The sequence below is a fragment of the Aedes albopictus genome, chromosome 3 (assembly GCF_035046485.1).
Source record: "Aedes albopictus strain Foshan chromosome 3, AalbF5, whole genome shotgun sequence".
In the NCBI taxonomy this organism is placed as follows: Eukaryota; Metazoa; Arthropoda; class Insecta; order Diptera; family Culicidae; genus Aedes; species Aedes albopictus.
The window spans coordinates 129,306,263-129,325,993 of record NC_085138.1 but is presented as its reverse complement, the minus strand read 5'-3'; the positions used below and the strand labels follow the sequence as shown (position 1 = coordinate 129,325,993).

General features: G+C 38.9%; 1 protein-coding gene across 14 annotated transcripts in view; it reads left to right on the top strand.

The window, feature by feature from the left end:
- The window catches only part of LOC109622365 (TLD domain-containing protein 2), a 768,101-nt gene that overhangs the window by 415,193 nt on the left and 333,177 nt on the right, over positions 1-19,731 (top strand). The gene's annotated exons all lie outside the window — the stretch shown is intronic.

Genomic DNA, 19,731 nt, shown 5'->3' with positions numbered 1-19,731 from the left:
TTGCTGTCATAGCTCGATGTGATTTTCATGAGTTATTAAAAATTCCAATGAATATCGCACGAATAGCTTAAAGTGATATGATATCAGTTTTTGTTTTTATCGAAATAGCTGAAAATTTCTACATAAGAACAAGTTCAGCTCTTCTGCACGAAATGGAACACATACACCTATAGAGATGGCTCAATGTTTGCCTTGTTCCCCTTTCTGAGCAGTGGAAACGAAGAACCGCATGCTCTTATTCCCATGCTATTTACAACAGCGAGCCACAGTTGAGTGGTAAGCATTGCCGCCTGCGAATCCTAAGGTCATGGGTTCGATGCTGGATGCTGCCATTTTTTTTTTCTAGAAAAAAAAGTGACAAATCTTGTCTGCTATTGTTTTGATCTTGTAATATTTTAACGAGCTATTATTGAGTAGTTCACCATATTTGATTTTGCTATTATTTCTGTTCTTTTACCTCTTATATCAATCAAACCAATATCAGTTTTTGCTCTTCAGTAATTCAACCAATCATAACTGAATATGGTATTCATCAGTTTTTCCACCTACTCGGGAATACCTATCACTAGAGACAAGTCTGAAAAAAAATCAAAATCAAGACGAGAAAATGTTTGGAAAAATGCTGAAACTTCAATTTTGATTTTTTATGTCGCTGCATGTATCAGTTCCACACAACCAGTAATCGTTTATGATATTGCAAAAGGTGATAAAGGGAGGCCATATGCGTGCATACCTCCATTTATGCGCATATAAAATGTACGCACATCGCCTCCACTTTAACATCTTATTCAACATCTTATACGATCATTGGTTGACTGGGGTATGTACTACAATAATAAGAAATATAAATAACCTTTAGTAATTCATCCACAGCATTTTCTCAACATTAATATTATATAAACAACTATAAGTATAACAGTACAAGAACCATAATCAAAACAAGCAACACGTTTTGAAATCGGCCATTCATTCATTCAGAATAATATATCAAATGACTCTACATCGTTTTCAAAGCCGGTCCACAGGATCACCACCTGTTTCGTTTATTTTAAGAAAAATGATTGCATATTTCGCAATGTAACTACACCAAAATTGCTAGGATGAATGTTAATGGCAGGAAGCTAATTATAGTAGTAGATACTGTTACTAGATTTTATTAGGCATTTCACTAGCAAAGTGCAGCTTTGAATGAAGTAACTTTATTTTTATTTTTTTTTATCTGTATTAACGAGATTTTTAGCCCTGGGCTAGTTCATCTCGGGACCCACGCTTTACTTCCCTTCCGAAGGAAGAACTCACATTTTTGCGAGTTTGTCGGGAGTGGGATTCGATCCCAGGTCCTCGGCGTGATAGGCATGCGCTTTAACCATCACACCAGGTCTGCTCCCGAAGTAACTTTTGTTTGCCAAAACATGGGCACGTTCTTCTCCATTTGGGAAATTTGTGTATCTCAGCTTAGTGTTCAAAGTGCACTTCCACAGTTAGTGAGTTACTTTATATGCCTATTGATCGTTTTAACATTCGTACATCATGTTTCAGATACCGTAAACCGGGGTTAAATTGATCATTCGGGTACTTAATTATATTTACATTCCAGAAACTTCCAAATGTCGTTCTGATGATAAACTTTTTACGTCAACTTGTTCATAGATGTCCAGAAAGGAGTGTGAACTGCTCAATTTTTAGAAACAAAAACTAAATCTTGTTTTATTCATAAGAATTTTTAATGTGTTTCTTAAACCGTTGCCACTAAACAATCGTTTGCTACTGAGAGTTTCTGTAAAGTTTTTTTGTTTACATTTTTGTGGATCCTTGATTGTGAAGTAATGTAGCTATTTTGAATATCAAGGAAATTTCAATTACAAAAAAGTTTTGAATCGATCGGGAATCAAATTCAGCACCCTCAGTATGGTGTTGCGGAATACTCAATCGTTTACCGATTCGCAATATCGCTGCAGTAATAAAGTAATTGTTTTTATCTTCCACTAAAGAAAAGTCACATTCGTCCCGTTGCAACAATGAATTTAATTCATTACCAACGTGACAAACCAAGCCGCCGCAAACGGTCTCTACGTGACACAGGTCACGTAGAGCGTCCACCCGCAGTAATCAATTACCAATACTAATCGCCTCTGGAAGTTGCCAAGTCAAGCCAAGTTGTTCGAAATCGAAACAGTTCGCAGCGTAGTGGCATGGCGCGGCGCAGACCAGCATCCGTTCCGTTGCTGACTGCGCGCGGGGAAGTCTTCGACGACCTTGGTTCCCCGAATCTAACACAATGAGTAAGCGGGAAAGCGCGACCACTACTGACTGACTGCGGAGTGCGGTGTCAGTGAACTGCTGCAGTAAGCAACGCCGAAGCCAACATGCATGGGCACAATGAGCATGGTAGAAGTAGGTAGGTAGTAACCAACCAACCTAAGTAATTATTTCGGTCAAACCGTGACCAAGCCGGTAACGCAACTCTCGTGGCGCGCCAAATCGCGCGCGAGCTCAACAATCGCAACGATGAGAAACGTCCGTTGCCGTTGTTGTTGTTGCTGTTGTTGGATTCAACCGCATCGCATGACATATTTAAATTCGTCGTACTATTACAGTGGCGTACAGTGATTCTATTTCGTTTTGATACTGGGTGGTATAAAATTCAAAAACTTTACATCTCTATTGTTGTTATAGTAAAAACTATCTCTGTCATTAAGCGTAACATCCCAACTAAGGCAAAGTTTTCTTATCAACTTATTGTTTTATGAGCATTTCCACAGTTAATAACTGAGAGCTACCTCTGCCAATGACCAATATACATGGGTATAAGTGCTATCGTGGTAAAATCAATGTTTTACTCAATGTTTGGTTACTCAATGTTTTCAAATTCCAGCGCCTCTATACTGGTACGCCCCAAATGAAATGATTTCACTATCGCGCCTCATCTATGCTCATGCTCATGCTCAGATTCCTCCAGAGGCTCGTTTCGGAATCCTCTCAGGAATTTTCGCTAGGACTTCCTCAGGAGTTTCGCAAGGGATTTCTCAAAAGATTCATCTTAAAACAGGTCCACTGTTTTTCTCAGAAACTCCAACCGGAATTCCTCCCGCGATTCCATAAAGGGTTCTACAGGAAACTCCTTCAAGGGTTGCCACCCGAGCAGAGGAGAATATCAAATTATTAACTACGAAATAACATAACCTGTTTTTATATCTTGTTTTGTTATTATTAACTTACCAAAGCATTGCTTCTCCATAACATATTTTGTTGATCAATCTCATTTTGTTATAATCGTGGTATTAGTATACGTTAAATAACATCTGAATAATATATTTTGTTGGAAAACATGTTTAGTTATTATTTTAGTATTAATCTATATATATAAAAATGCAGTGGCATACGTGGGACCGCGCATAACTTGCGAACGGATGGTCCGATTTGTGTCGTCTAAGTTTTGTTCTATAAGTTTTCACCCAAGGAAGGTTTATGAGGCAAAAAACATGGGAAAATTGAGAGTTTTTTGAAAATCGGGTTTTCATACAATTTGAACGGGGACTGGGGCTTGGTTAGTCAAAAAACGTCAAAACGTCAAAAAACGCAGTAGGCAAGACAAAGTTTGCCGGGTACAGCTAGTATTGTGTAAATATTCGATCATCAATAGCACGACAATAACAAGCTTTGATATCAAAACTGCATCATTCGAGATTACGTTGTTTTCGTCGACAATCTCTCACATCTTTGATTGCGGGTAAAAATAGTCGCCAAAGTAGATTTTATTTTGATTCATATAGTAACAAGATTTGATTTTAGATTATTATTAATAACATTCCAAGTTCAAAATTTGGACAATTTTTTCAAATTTATTATTATTATGTTTTTCCCTTTTCCTAAATTTTTGTTAAAAAATAAAACTAACTAACTATTATTATTATGTTGTTATTAAAACGAACGAAATATGTTATTAAATTGGTCTGCCAAGAACATTTTTTGTTATGGTATTTGTTATTTAGCCGCTTATGACACGCAAGTGTATAACATAATATGTTATGTTAATAACATAAAAATAACAGATTGTTTTATGCAGTTATTTAACCAAAATAACGCATTCTATTATGCTGTTCGTATTCCCTTCTGCTTGGGCACATACGTTCATGCTTTATGCCTTCATGTATTTCTTCTTCAAGCATATGAGCATGAGCATGAGCATGAGCATAGATGACCGTACTATTCGTAGTTGCTACTCCGTGATTGACCAGAACAATCGAAGTTGCACAAGGAACCAACAGACGGAGCTTGGGAGTAGCTTACCGTCCTCAATGTGCATCTTCGAGAATTCCAAACTTTATTAGGTCAATAACGGCGCCGGCCACGTCCTTACGGTCATCGAGGAAGGAAAGGAATGTTATTATGACGTGCGTTGCTTACTAAAGACCGAGATCACCTCTGCGTCTCCACGTCTGTCATGGGAAGGACTTTTTGTTAGTGGGGAGGGGAAAGGGCGCATGATATGAGTTCACTTTGGTAAGTGGAGTGATTCATGCAACCCTATTAATATCAAACCACTTATTTTCATTTGGACTAAAACAAAACACATGTCGACATCGAAGATGACGAACCATTCAGATAGTTTTCGAAGTGCGAAAATTAACGAAAGAGAAAATAAAGTGATTTGAACCAACGTGGCTTTGGAACTTGGGCCGACACTTGACGTGACGAACATTTCAATGTCTGTTGACTAAAATCGCAAAAAATGTTGTTTGTTGCATTTATCGTATCATAAATCGCCCCGTACGAAGATGAGCAGTCAAATAGACGACGACGACGACCGAATGAAAACGCGGCCTGTATACTTTGCCTCCAAAAACTCACTCTCGCAAAAATCTAGCAAAGCGAGCGCGCGAAACTTTGCTGCTGCCGAACTACCGCACACTACTGACTGCTTGGCGTCCCGTCGTCGGAGCCCCGCAGAGGGAAGAGGAAAAAAAAAATCGCAAAAATCTAGCAAAGCGAGCGCGCGAAACTTTGCTGCTGCCGAACTACCGCACACCACTGACTGCTTGGTATCCCGTCGTCGGAGCCCCGCAGAGGGAAGAGGAAAAAAAATCGCAAAAATCTAGCAAAGCGAGCGCGCGAAACTTTGCTGCTGCCGAACTACCGCACACTACTGACTGCTTGGCGTCCCGTCGTCGGAGCCCCGCAGAGAGAAGGGGAAAGAAAATCGCAAAAATCTAGCAAAGCGAGCGCGCGAAACTTTGCTGCTGCCGAACTACCGCACACCACTGACTGCTTGGTATCCCGTCGTCGGAGCCCCGCAGAGGGAAGAGGAAAAAAAATCGAAAAAATCTAGCAAAGCGAGCGCGCGAAACTTTGCTGCTGCCGAACTACCGCACACTACTGACTGCTTGGCGTCCCGTCGTCGGAGCCCCGCAGAGAGAAGGGGAAAGAAAATCGCAAAAATCTAGCAAAGCGAGCGCGCGAAACTTTGCTGCTGCCGAACTACCGCACACTACTGACTGCTTGGCGTCCCGTCGTCGGAGCCCCGCAGAGGGAAGAGGAAAAAAAAAATCGCAAAAATCTAGCAAAGCGAGCGCGCGAAACTTTGCTGCTGCCGAACTACCGCACACTACTCTTTCTTCTTCAAACATATCTGAAGGAATAGCTCCAGAAATATTGTCAAAATTTTCCCAGGAGTTTTTTTTTCGGGGTCCTCCGAAAATACTTTAAGGAATTTCTCCAGAGGTTTGTCCAGGAATTCTTCCAAAGATTCCTTAATAATATGCAATTCCAAGAGATATTTTTTCACAAAAAATCGGAGATTCTTTCAGAAATTTCTTCAAGGTTTTTCTGTAGAAATTTAAAATTTTATCCAAAAAACTTTCAGAAATTATATCTTAATTTCCTCCAGAGGTTGTTCATGTATAACTCCATTTATTCAGGGATTTTCTCGGGCATTTATTTGGACATTATTCTAGAAATTCTTCTGGAGTTCCTCCAGGAACTCCCTAAAAAATCCACGAAATTCTCAGAGTTTCCAAAGGCACCTCCCTCTAAAAGTTTTTTAAGGAATTTCGTCTAACAATTCTCCAGAGATTTATTAGAAATTCTTTCAGAGATTCCTCCAAGAATTCTTCAGTAATTTTATGCAATTTCTGGAAGAAATCCTGAAGAAATCCCAGGAGAAATATTTAAAACCACAAGAGAGTAAGTTCAAAAAAAAAAAAGGAAAGTAGTTTCTGCAGAAATCACTGACGATATTTCTTATAGAGAAACTCTGGGAAGAATTTCCAAAGCTATTCTTGTAGGATTTGTAAAGACATTTTTGAATAAAATGTGAAAAACTCCGAGAAGGGATTTTAAATGGATCCGATACTGAAATTCCAATATAAATCTGTAAAATTTTGAAGAAATCTTTGGAGATAAAAATATCCCAGGTATCCCAGAAGGAATTTGTAAAAGAAATACTGAAAAAAAAATCTTAAGAAATCTGCGATTGAATGCCTGCATAAATCTTAGGAAGTACTTTTTACGGAATCTCTGGAAGAATATCAAAAAAGGATATTTTAGAGAACTTTCTGGAGAAATACCAAAAGAAACTTCTTGAGAATTTTATAAAAAAAAAAAATCTGGAGAAATTCTTTAATTAAATTTTTGGAGAATTTTCTTAAAGCATTCCTGGAAAAATCTGTGGACGAATTTCTGAAAAAAAAAATACTGTAAGAATACTTGGAGAAGCACACAGAGACCCAGACAACCAGGAATCGCATAAGGATGCACGCTATACATCGTATAAAGTACTATTTTAAGTCACTATCGCATATATGTACGGTTGAAGGACAATTTTCATCGCATATGATATTATTTTTTGTACTTACTGCGATGTATCTGGTAAAATCATATAAGAATGCAAATAAACTTTTATAATGTACTAGCTGTACCCGGCAAAAGTTGTCTTGCCTACTGCGTTTTTTGACGTTTCAAGTTTCTACCCAAGACCAAGTCCCCGGTCACAAAGTGTATGGAAAATCAATTTTCAAAACCTCTCAGTTTTTCCTTGTTTTTTGCCTCATAAACCTTCCTTGGGTGAAAACTAACAGAACAAAACAAAGTTGAGCCAAATCCGACGTTCCGTTCGCGAGTTATGAGCGGTCCCACGTATGCCACTGCACTTTTATATATATATATATATATATATAGACTAGCTGTCCCCGGCAAACTTTGTCTTGCCTACTGCGTTTTTTGACGTTTCAAGTCCCTAGCCAAGCGCCCAAGTCCCCGTTCAAAATGTATGAAAACCCGATTTTCAAAAACTCTCAATTTCCCCATGTTTTAGGCCTCATAAACCTTCCTTGGGTGAAAACTAACAGAACAAAACTTAGACGACCCAAATCGGACCACCCGTTCGCAAGTTATGCGCGGTCCCACGTATGCCACTGCATTTTTATATATATAGATGACTACATCGTAGTAGACGATATTTCGATGTTTTGTTGCGACGAACTTTGCTTAAGCGTTCGAGTGAACTCGCAAAGTGTCAATTGAATTCACATAATTGCGTACTGCGATGTTTGTACGACTTCGCTTGGCACTTTTCTAATTATGTCAGTTTAACCCGCATTGGTGTACAAACTAAATCGCATAAAAGTGAAAATAAACTCGTTTAAATGTACATACAAACTCGCATAAGCTAAAATCGTTAACGTTGGCATATTGCGATGTGATGTGTGATAGCAATGAAAGAGGTGCTGTTGGAGTGCCAAAAAGCTACAAGAAATTGAAAAGTCTTCATTATGGTTACAAAACAAGTTACAAAGGCATCATTTTTGTTTTGTTGATCTGATAATTAACAATGGGTGGTGCTAGCAAGAGAGTAGTAGTGGTAACTGTTCGGGAAATCATGCTACATCATTTTGATCTCCAGATAGCCTGCCGAGCACGTACAGCGCACGGAAACCAAGAGTATTCCAACAAGCATTGATATGAGTTAGAATGTCATGACTATTAACCATGTGTGTTTCATAAGTAGTGTTTGGTGTTAAGTTTGAAGTGCGGCTCGATAATCCAAAGCATATTAGTTCGATACTTAGGTGACAAGATTATTTATTTCGAATATTTTTTAAGTCGCATAAGATGCTATATTACGTCGCAATAGTGCATATCGTGCATCGCATAAGATATCGCTTCAAGTCATATAGCAGCATTATTTTTCCGTCAATGCACGTATAGCGCCTCCACTTTTGTACGCATAAGGCACTTTTACTGCATCTTATGCGATGTAACTTCACCGCATAAAAGTACGTATAACATGCACATAAACTTCATTATATGTACGTGCAAATTGGATTTTCTGGGAAGCGTTTGCTAAGATGCCTAGAAAAAAATTTGAGATATGTCGAAATAATTTTTGGAGAAATTCCGAAGGAATATGTTTGAATAAATTTCCTAAAGAACCTGTTTAGGAATTTTATTAGTCCTTGGGGGAAATGCCAGATGTATTTCTGGGGTAACACATGGAGGAATAGCTAGAAAAAGTCCTGAGAAATCTCCTGGAATTTTCAACAGAATTTCTAGAGTAATTTCTCAACAAATCTCTGCGAACTGAACGTATTTCTAGTGGAATAATTAGAAAATTTCTCGGAGAAACTACTGGTAAAGTTCATTGATAAATCTTATTTTATATTTAAAAAAAAATCCTGAAACAAATTCTAAAGGAATCCCCAGAGGTATTTCCGATGATTTTTTTAAATGAATTCCTAGCAGAATTTCATATGCAGTTCCTGACGGATCTACGTAAAAGAATTCTTGGAGAAATTCATCAGGGAATATCTAAAAGAAAACCCGGAGAAATTTCTTAAAGAAACTCTAGAAGATTTTTTTTAAGGAAATCCCGAATAAAACGGTATCATAAAGTTGTGATTAAGCGTATCGTTTTTTGATTATACGGGGTAACATAAAATGAATCATACAATATTATAAACGTGAATCATATCAATGATTAGAGTTATCATATTCGGAATTTGAATGATAGACCGAATGGGTTGTTAAGTATAGTTACCATTCAAAAATTGCTTTTTTCACGAACAAAAAATTTGCCAAAATATTCGTGTTACAATCACTTTATCATTTATTTGATGATTCACCGAATAATAAAAACAAATATGAAATATTTCAAAACTCTACTTAATCGACTTTGAAAAAAATACACCCCTGCAGTTTCCACTGCTGTCAAAGCGAGGTTGAGGTTCGTAACGTCAGGTTGTGTTTGTTTTTGAGCTGAAAGATTTTTTTTAACTTTGAGGGCCGCGATCGCGATTCGAACTGATGGTGACTGGTGCTGGAATTTCCATTTTCCTTCGCGCGTTGCTTGTGGAATATATCCACATGGTGCTCGCGGGTTATTCAAAGCCAATCATGTGAAAATAGCTGGAATATCCGATATCAAGATATGCAGGTAAGATAGTTCAGTTGTTAACCAATGAGTACGCCGACTGCGAACATTGCAACTACGTAGTGATCACCTATTGTGCCGCCGATGTCTAGTGCCCTAGAAAATGCATTGAAGTAAGATTCCTCCAACGGCATGGTGCATGGAGATCCTGATGGAGTTTCCCATTGTGCACAAATCGGCGGCAAGGATAATACGTGACTTCTCGTCCCGTCCTGCGTCCCGGTAACAAATGCTGATGCCTCATACAAAATTTCTCAATGTCGACCTCTAAAAGGAATTATATTGAGCTTTCTTATATGTGGGAAACCAAAGCAAATGCTTCCCGACTCTCGCTTAGGGCATTCTTGAGGAATTTTCACTCTATCAGTGTAAAAAAGTGCTATATTTGCTCGTTTATGAAGAAAAAAAGATTATTAACAATCATATATTTATCATTAGACGTATCATAATCTTTTGTGCTATGATACCGGAAAAGTATTGAATAGTTGCAATTTTACAACCAGCATTATTCAATCGTAGAGCTATGATTATCTTTATCATTATTATTCATTGAATTGAATGCGTATGATATGTACGATAACATGAATTGTAAAAATCTATGCGGGAATGCCGGAGGTTTTTACGGAACAAATCTTGATTGATTTCCACGGATTTATTTTAGTTGATCCTTCAGAACTTTCTCTAGAAAAGTTGCCATGGGTTTCCTTGAACAAACCACCATAAATTTTCAGGAATCCGTGATTTTTTACAGGGAATCATCCACAGATTTCTTTCAGAAATGCTTTCAACGATTCATAGAGAAAAAGAAAGGTTTTTCCAGAAAATTCTCCGAAAATTTCTGAAAGTCTTCCACAGACTTTTGTATGGGAGAGCTAAACAATTAGAAATAATTGTTTTCTTATTTATGAGAGCTCCAAGCTCGTACCCAAGAGAGAGCGATTTTAGGGATCGAACCCTTCTTATTACCCATGTTCCATTAAGCAGATGTTCCTTTGCATTTTACTAAAAATACGAAAAAAAAAACTCTGCCTTGCCGTGTTTTCTGTACATGGGCCTAGTTGGACGGAAAACAATTTCTAATTTCGCAGAGAAGGTAAATGTTATTATTCTTATATTTTCAAAGGCGCTCATACTGGGAGTTGAAATAAAATTTGTTTGACCTCAAAAACTGGCTACTCAGTGAATAACTTGGAGTGACCTCGATGACACCTCTAATAGGTATATCAGTTAACAGATCAGTAACAGATGCGAAGATGCCCAAGGAAATCTAGGAAATTTCCTTCACGAAAAGTTTTCTGGACCGACCGGGAATCGAACCCATCACCATGGTCTTACTGAATACTCGAGCGTTTACCGTATCGACTATGTGGGCCCATATTAAAAACCATTGTTGTTCAAATTGTTCAAATTGTCTTTAAGGTACATAGGGTAGGTATTAAATTAAAGTTTCACAATTGAAGACAATAACATGGAACGAGTTCACTAATAGATATGTATCTAAGACATAAGCCGCAACCAAGCTGTCCAACATCCAAACTACCACACACCGCTAAGTGCCGCGATACTTTGTTGGCAAGCTTACTAGATATAGCTGTTAGCTAAGCTATCGCACCGCCTCGTACAAAAATTGAACCGCCTCACTGTAGCCATTGACCGCCGTGCCAACTGACTGCTGCTGCTGCGCCAGACTGTCTATCGAAGTCAGAGCTGTCAACTCCAACGCAACACAGTAGATCTGATGGCCAACGGACGACGGATGCCCCGTACATATGTAGGTAGATACATATGACGACGACTGCGTGAAATCTCCCTCAATGCCAGGCGTGTCCGAAACCGAGACAGGTCATGTTCATTCATGTGGACCAAATTTCACGTCGGTTGCCGATTTTGGCAAACGGCAAATCCCACCCGGGCGGCGGATGCGAAATTAGGTTGCGACGCCCTCTAGAGCTGTGATCGCGAATCAAGGTCAGCGCTCGTAGACGCGTCCGCAGTATGTCGTGTAATAGAATCTGAAATAATGCTAAATACTAAGTTTAGCAAACATCTATTGCATTGTTGAGCTCCTACGAAGTTGCATAGTTCCATGTTTGCAACAAACCTCAGTGACACTCGTCGTGCACACACGTCACCTGTTGTGATCGATGTGTGTTCTTTTTCAAGGTGGACATCTTGTCTCGGCATCTCAGTGGCGCAACCGGACAGGAAGGAATTCCGATTGATTCAAAGTTGTACTATGTGCACACTCATATCGCGAACTGTCTGGGTCGGATAAAATGAATGAACTGGACGTATAATTTATGCATTTTTTCGGTTTCGTTGCCCCTTTGACCTGCTGCTGATTACAGACCACTCGTGTAGAGGTATCGTGTGACGGATGCAGTGCAGGTCGTACCTTTTCTACGATTCTCGTATCGACTGTATTAAGGAGAGGCTATATTGTTAGTTTCCCTGAATTGACATATGGACCCTGAAATTTTACGGCCAATAGATTATTAACTACTATTGTGGTCCTCATTCGACTCCCAAGAAAGACCACAGCTACAAATAGGGAGATCAATCAGCGATGTTATTTATTGACTGAGAGCGATCAATGCCCTCGCGGTGATCATCGGCAGCCAGCAACGCGTGAGATCGCTATCCATTCAACCATCATAGACAAACGAGAAGATTTATGGTCAGCCACAGGGTTGATTCATGCCTTGATCATATAATTTGGATGGAATGGACATCTATCATTTCGGCTCGGTAGCTTTTGGGGGATTACTTAGGCTCGGTTCCGGAGGTCATCACCAATATAAAACAGATGGTTCTGTAATACTCCTTCTTGTGTTTTATTGCGGTTGAAAACTAATTCAATATGATTAAGATGCACGATAACGAAAAATCATGATTGTAGAGAACCTGAGAGGTATGTTAATTTCACACATCGAGTTAGAAAATCCAATCTATAGCTATGTATATTATGACAGTTTGTAAAACAAAATTCACAGATCTTTATTTGTGGTCGGAACAGAATCATCTACCTGATGGTTGGTTGTAGCAGGGTAAGCTACACTTACTAGACGCAAATAACATGATGGTTGTTTCCTCGTGAAAAAAAGCCTGGCCACTCCACGGACATTTGCCCGGAAACCAATTTATTTAGCTTCCTTAGGCTACACAACTTTCTCCCCACAAATGCCCAAGTGTATGTTCAAAAATAAATGGGACAGCAAGGAACGAACTCACCGGATAACTCCACACGCTATGTCCAAAGGGAAGTATTATGAAAAGTGAATGTACCTCAAAATTTTTTCGCTAGAACCGTATTGTTGGACCTCTAGATTCAGAATATGTGCAATTTAAAATCATCTATCTTGGGTTTTTTTCCCATACATTTTTGTATGGGATGAATTTGACCTTAAGGCGAAACTGGAAGCATTTTCTCATTTTTTTGATTTTCGATTTTTTATTAAATAACGAAGCAATCTTTTCCAAATCGGTTTTCGTGCACATGTAGAGTATGGATCAAGGTATCTTCTGAATTTTTTTGAGGTGGAAAATGTTTACCATTTTTGCAAAAACCATTTTTTTGTGAAATTTCATTCAAAAATGGTTTCTGCAAAAACGAAAAATATTTTCCACTATATAAAAAATTCAGAAGATACCTTGATCCATACTCTACATGTGCACGAAAACCGATTTTGAAAATATTGCTTCGTTATTTAATAAAAAATCCAAAACCAAAAAGTGAGGAATTGCTTCCAGTTTCGCCTTAAAATGACTTTTTTCGACATTTGTATGGGAAAATAGGAAAAAAAATCAAAAATATCAAAAAACCCAAGATGAAATATTTTAACCCGCACAGATTCAGAAACTAGAAGTCCAAACCTATGATCCTAGGGAATAACATTTAAGGCACATTCATTTTTCATAATACTTCCTTTTGGACATAGCGTGCCCCATTCAGCTGATTTTCTGTGTTTGCCTCTGGTTGCAGCATACATAGGTTAAGAATGCCCTTCAAACCACATCGAGTGTTCACTCGTCTACACCACTCGCTAAGTTTCCAGTCGTCTAACGAAGGATGAACCGTAAGCCTGCGTCAAACAAAGACTGCGCACTTTAGAATCGGTACACTTATAACCGGCTGTAGATCAAAAACGGTTTGACCTAGAAAAAAAAATGTTGAAAATTTATTGGACTTTTTTAGGAAAAAAAAAAATTGCAGTTTTTATTTCTTTAAGATAAAATTGTGATCTGATTCTGTAATTCATGCCATTTTTTCGGCACAAACCAATTATCGTCGTAACTTGCAAATTTCACAGCATACGGGCTGGTGTTTTCCCAAGAAAATCATATTCATCATATTCATCAAAGATATGCTCAAAACAAGTAACGACATTGAGCTCTTGACAAATATCAAAGAAAACTTTCGAAATTCTTGCAGGCAGTTAGCATTTTAGGGAATAAGCTGATGAATTCTAGAGAGTGATATGGGAACTTTAAAATAAATTGGTTATTCAAAAAACAGCCAAACATTGTTGAAGCTGTTGGTAGCTCTGAGGAGAAGCCTTAAAACCTGGAGGAATAATGAAATGTTAAGACAGAGGCAACGGAATCTGGTGGCAGGCCAAGTATTTCGGCAGTAGTTGGAAAATTAGAAAAAGAGGGAAATTAGACATACAGTTAGTATATCTTAAGGCAATTGGTATGCGCGAAGACACTGACGAACCTCTTATGGATTTTGTTCAAGAAGTTGAGCATTGTGTTAACAATAAGATGATTTCTATTTTTCTGTTAAGAATGAATTCAAAGACTCTTCTAGAAATCCTCAAAATATTACTCATGGATTTAAGAACGAGAATCATCTAGAAATTTATTCAAAGATTTATCAAAAAAATCATTTGAATATCCGTCCACAGATTTTTTCCTGAATGTCTGTATAAAATGTATGAATCATTCTATGAGTTCTATCACAGATTACATCAAGAATTCCTGAAAAGATTCTTTCAACAATTCCTTCAGAGCCCCATCCACGATTGTTTCAAGAGATTTCTCTAGGATTTCTTCAATAGATCCCACCAGATATTGCTTTCTGCATTGCCCCAGTAATTTCTTCAAAGATTTCTACAAGAAAAGTTTTGCTAGGGATCAACTGAGAAATTCTGACAAAAAGTATTTCAAGAATTCCTGTAGAAATACAGCGATTCCAATGAATTAACTACATCGGCTGTTTTCCTACTCTCCGCATCGACCAATGTGGCGCTAGCTTCTATGCGCGAAAAATCTCTAAAAGTAAATCGCAAAAATATTGTATGGCGAATACAATCTAAAGGCAAATTTCTCGAAGTGGAACACATTATTCGAAAAAATATTTGGTAGTGGTTGTGCACAATGGTGACCACTATTAAGGCTACCAAATATTTTTTCGGGAAAAGCTTTCTATTTCAAGTAATTCGAGTTTAGATGCATTTCGCCATACACAATTAAATTGATTTACTCCTGCTGATCAACTGTGGCTGCACGCAAAGCGGGTAGTCCATTGGAAGCTGTCTTTACACTTTTGTACGGCGCCTAAATGTATGCTATACTAATTCTTCTATATCGAACTGGTTGCCGTTGCGCTGCTTTCAATTTCTACCCTATCATGGTAGAATGATGAGCACGAGGATGTGTGGCTGTTGATTGTTCCGTTTTCCGGTCCGATTGGGGGTCCATAATGAGTTCCCGTTCGCCGATGTTCATATGTATCCGGGTTCGTTTGAGTCATGGGCTCAGAAGAGGGTCAGTGTCAGCTGCTCTCAGGGTAAAAAGTGCCATGGCTGGGATCGAACCCATTACCATCTGCTTATGAAGCAAACGTGTGACCAATTGCGCCATGAGCCCCGGCTCTAAAATCTCTTTAGTTATATGCACTTTTAATTTATGCACCTTTTTTACGCCCTGCATAAAAAGACGTAGAGCTACTCAGAATTAGTATTGTGAAAAACAAAATGAAATAATGACGATAACTATGGTAACGTCGATCAGGGAGCGTTTATTGAGGTCTCAATGGGTCTTAGCGGGGTATCAGGAAATCTCACGGGTGTTTCAAGGGGGTACCAAGAAGTCTCAGTTGCGCTTCAGGGGGTCTCAGGGGTATTAAGGGATTTTGGAAGCATTTCAGGATGATTCAGAGCATTTTCGGTGGGTTTTAGAGTGACGGAGGTGTTTTCGGGAGTTTCAGAGTCTCAGGTGCGTTACATGGGGTCTGAGAAGTTTTCAGGTGAATTTCGGAGCATTTATGGACAGTTTAGAACATTTCGATGGGTTTCAGAGGCGTAACGGAGGCGTTTTCGGGGGTTTCTGAGGATCTCATATGCGTTACATGGGATTCGACAGGGTTTTATGGGGATTTCGGAGGCATTTCTGGAAACTTTAGAGCATTTTTGGCGAGTTTGAGAAGCGTGTTTCTCTAGTTATGAGGGTTATGGTTATATGGAGTCCGAGAGGGTTTCAGGGGGATTTTGGGGACATTTTACTAAGTTTGAAAATATTTCCAATGGGTTTCAGCAGCGTTACGAAGACGATATCTGAGGTTTTGGAGGGTATCAGGTGCTTAACATGAGGTCCAAATAAGGTCCATTAAGGGGACCCGAAACTCCCATGAAGTGCTATCAAACGCTCCTAAATCCTTTAGGAACGCCCTTACGCCTCTGAAATTCCTTGAAACGCTCTTATTAGGCTCCTGACAACCCCTGAATCGCCCTTAAAGCCCCTTGAAACGACTCTGAAATCCCATTAATTTTTGAAACACCCCTGAAATTCGCTTAATATCAAACGCCTGCGAAACCTGATGGTACGCCGTTAAAAGGCTCATGAAAACCCCTGAAACAACCCTCTAAAACGCTACTGAATCCCCAGGGGGTTCGTGTTTGAGCTCGCTAGGAAGTTCCTGGTAATCCTCTTGGTCTTATTTCTAATTCACAGTAGCAAAACATCTCGAACTCAATTCCCCCATTGAAGCCCCTACTTAATATATGCACAAAATCCCCTTTTATTATGCACTTTCTAATTTGTGCACCCCTTCTGCATTTACCTTAAAAATCTCCGCGAAGATTTCTCCAGAGATTGCTGCAGTGATTTTCCCAGAAGTTCATCGAAAGCCTCCTCCAGGAATTCCAGAAAGAGTGACTCCGGTAATTGCTCCAGTCCAGAGTTTCATGTAAGAATTCATGCAGAATTATATATGTTTTGGAGGTTTTTGCAAGATTTCTGAAAAAAATACCTGCAGAGATTTATGCAGTAATCATTAAGGCGAACCAACCAAGGGTTGAAAACCCCAATAATTAAGACAATAATAACAATAACAGTTCAAGAATCCCTTCAGGAATTCTCCACCTGAGATTTATTTAGTAATTCTCCAGAAATACCTCCAATAACTCCTTCAGAGATTCCTTGAGGATTTTTTTTAAATGATTCATACAGGCATTACTCAACAAGTTCTTCCAGAGTTTCAAATCTGCCAGGAATATCTTGCTTTCGAGTTTTCCGCCAAAACAAATCTTTCAAAGAAACGTTCAAACTTCCCTGCAGAGATTGATCTAGATTGTTCTTGCATAAAAGTCTCCTGGATTTTTTTCTTAGAATTTCGTCGACAGGTATTCTTGGCATTTGTTTCGAGATTTGTTAATCCACGTAAATTTTTACTAGAATTCTACAGCAAACTTCGTAAGAGTGTATTGATGAAAATTTCTTCGAAAATTCTTGGAAGGATTATGCTTACAAATCCTCTACGGGCAGTACAGAAATTTTTCCAAGAAATTCTAACGGTACCGTAAACTGGGGTGTAGTTGATCAGTGGGGTGAACCTGATCACTCAATTACCCACGGATATGGACTTTCAAGGAAGTTACCATTCCATTTTAATGTTACGTCATTGGCATGCGAATGGTTAAAATATAATTGTTGCTTTCTTGAAAGTCCATATCCGTGGGTAATTGAGTGATCAGGTTCACCCCACTGATCAACTACACCCCAGTTTACGGTACTTCTTGGGCTGGACTTGAGGAACATATACACTCAAACCTCCATTTAGGTAAAATCAATTTAGGTCCCTCCATTTAGGTAACGTTACCTAAATGGAATTTGATTGTCATTGGTCATCATTGATGACGTCAAACCCGACATCAACCTATCATTGACCTGTTTTCATTTTGGCCGGCAAACCCAATATAGACGCAACAGTTGTTCGATGTTGGTCCAACAGTGACCCAACATACGATAAAAATTGACCCGACTTTGACCCGACATTCAATAATTTTTCATTCTGGCGGAATTTTGCAGGGTTTTTCGTGTTTCGTGCCCATCTAGTCATTTGAATGACAAGTCTGTCCTGAGACCCTCCAAAACCCCCGAAAATGCCCCTAAAGCCCCTCCTTTCCTGAGACTCCCTTGAAAGTCTTCTGAAACTCCGCATGACTCCCTTTAAATCTCCTAGTCACTCTCCCTTCTTGAACTTCTTTTCGACCTTGTACTCCATTTAGGTAATAGACTGAATCCATTTAGGTAATGAATCCATTTAGGTAAAAATTCTATTTAGGCAGTCCCGACTCATTACCTAAATGGAGGTTTTGGTGTAGAGAAATTTCCACAGAAAATTCCATACAAACTTATTAAGACCCTGAACTTAACTGAGAATTCCATCGTTATCTACTGTACTGGGTTTCAAATGTTCAAGAAAAGGGAAAATTCAAGCATTTTTTTAGTTTTTTGAACGATTTTCAAAACATATTCTTAAACGTACTCTCAAATCAAATAGGATCTCCCCGAGAAGTTTTTGAGGGAGTTTCTCCCTTTTGAGGGAGAATTTGGAAGGAGTACTTTATATCTCGAAAACAAAAAGTAGTAGATCATCAATGTTGCTAAATTTGATAGATTTTCTGATAAAAATATATAAAAACAGGTAGCTCCTTTGGTCTGGAGACCATGAAAACATGCAAAAAGAAAAACTACTATGTTTGCTACTAAACTCAATTGCGCCCCTAGTTGCGCCCTTTCAATTGACTACTAAAAAAATAAAATAGGCCAATTTTTTTATAAATTTTAAGTTTTGAGAAATCTTTGTTTTTTACCACTTTATCCTGGAATGGGTTTCGGTCGGAATAAAAAAAATACGGGTCTCGTTAATTTCGATGAACTAAGCTCAGCCCAAGTAAATTTTTGAAGTCAAATAGAAGAGATTCGTAGAACTCTCATAAAACCAAAGTTAAGGGATAACATTTTCAGATTCTCAAACCCTCTATAAGACTAATCAGTCATCAAAATGTTACATAGGCCACCAAGTATCACCTTTTTCGGAGATCCACTATATCGATATTCAATGGAATGACTGTCCTGAATTTTTCAAAATAGGTTGAATTTCGGCAAAAAAAAAATGCCTATCGCTATAGTTTTGCATTCCCCCTGTACCGTGGCGAAGCGATTGCATCATTACTTCTTCCCCCTTCCCTAGAACTGGTTTAAAGGGCGCCATTCTCGTCTAAAATCGCATTGAAGATGCCTGTTAGTTCGATGGAATTCGCCCATTAATTTTCTCAAACTGTGACTTCTCCTTCTTCTAGGAATTCTATTCTGCAAATTCTTTGAGGAATTCACTGGAGGAATTTGTGTTGGAGTAAGGTTTGGAAATTCAAATTGACTATCTTTTTTGTCTTTCCTTTAAATCGCTTTAAAAGTTCATCGAGTCTTTAGAAATTTGTACAAATCATTCGAACAGCTCCCAACCTAATCAAGACATGACATCTGACGCAATTTTAACTCTAATTGTACAAGTGGTGACAAACTATCCCTTACCGCGACCTACGTCGACGGTGTCCATTTTGTAGGTGGTTATTCCCGCGTAAACGATTCCATAAATCAAAACACCAGTCACCCCCCCGAACAGCTCAGCAGCGGCCGCATTCTTGGCGTCGCGATTGTAGTATCTAGCTAGAGTTTTAGTTAATAACAGACGAATGGATAATATCATGAAACACTGTGTCGCGCCGCGGCCGCCGCAGTCGCAGACAAGTTTTCAGCTATTGAAGCGTAATCCGTCGTCGCACACCGAGCCGAGCGATTCCGCACATTCGATAGTTGATATCCTTGGCGTGCGCACGAGGAGAGAACAATCGCCCGGGCAGCTTCTATCTAAGTGATCCCAGCCTCCTCTGTCTGCGTGGTTTTAGAACTCCCCGCTGCCGCGCTGCCCGCCAAATGCAGATTAATTCTAAGCACTTCTTGAACAGTGGGCTAGAATGTTGTGTTATCGAGAAAAAAAGAGCCTTATCTATCAGAAA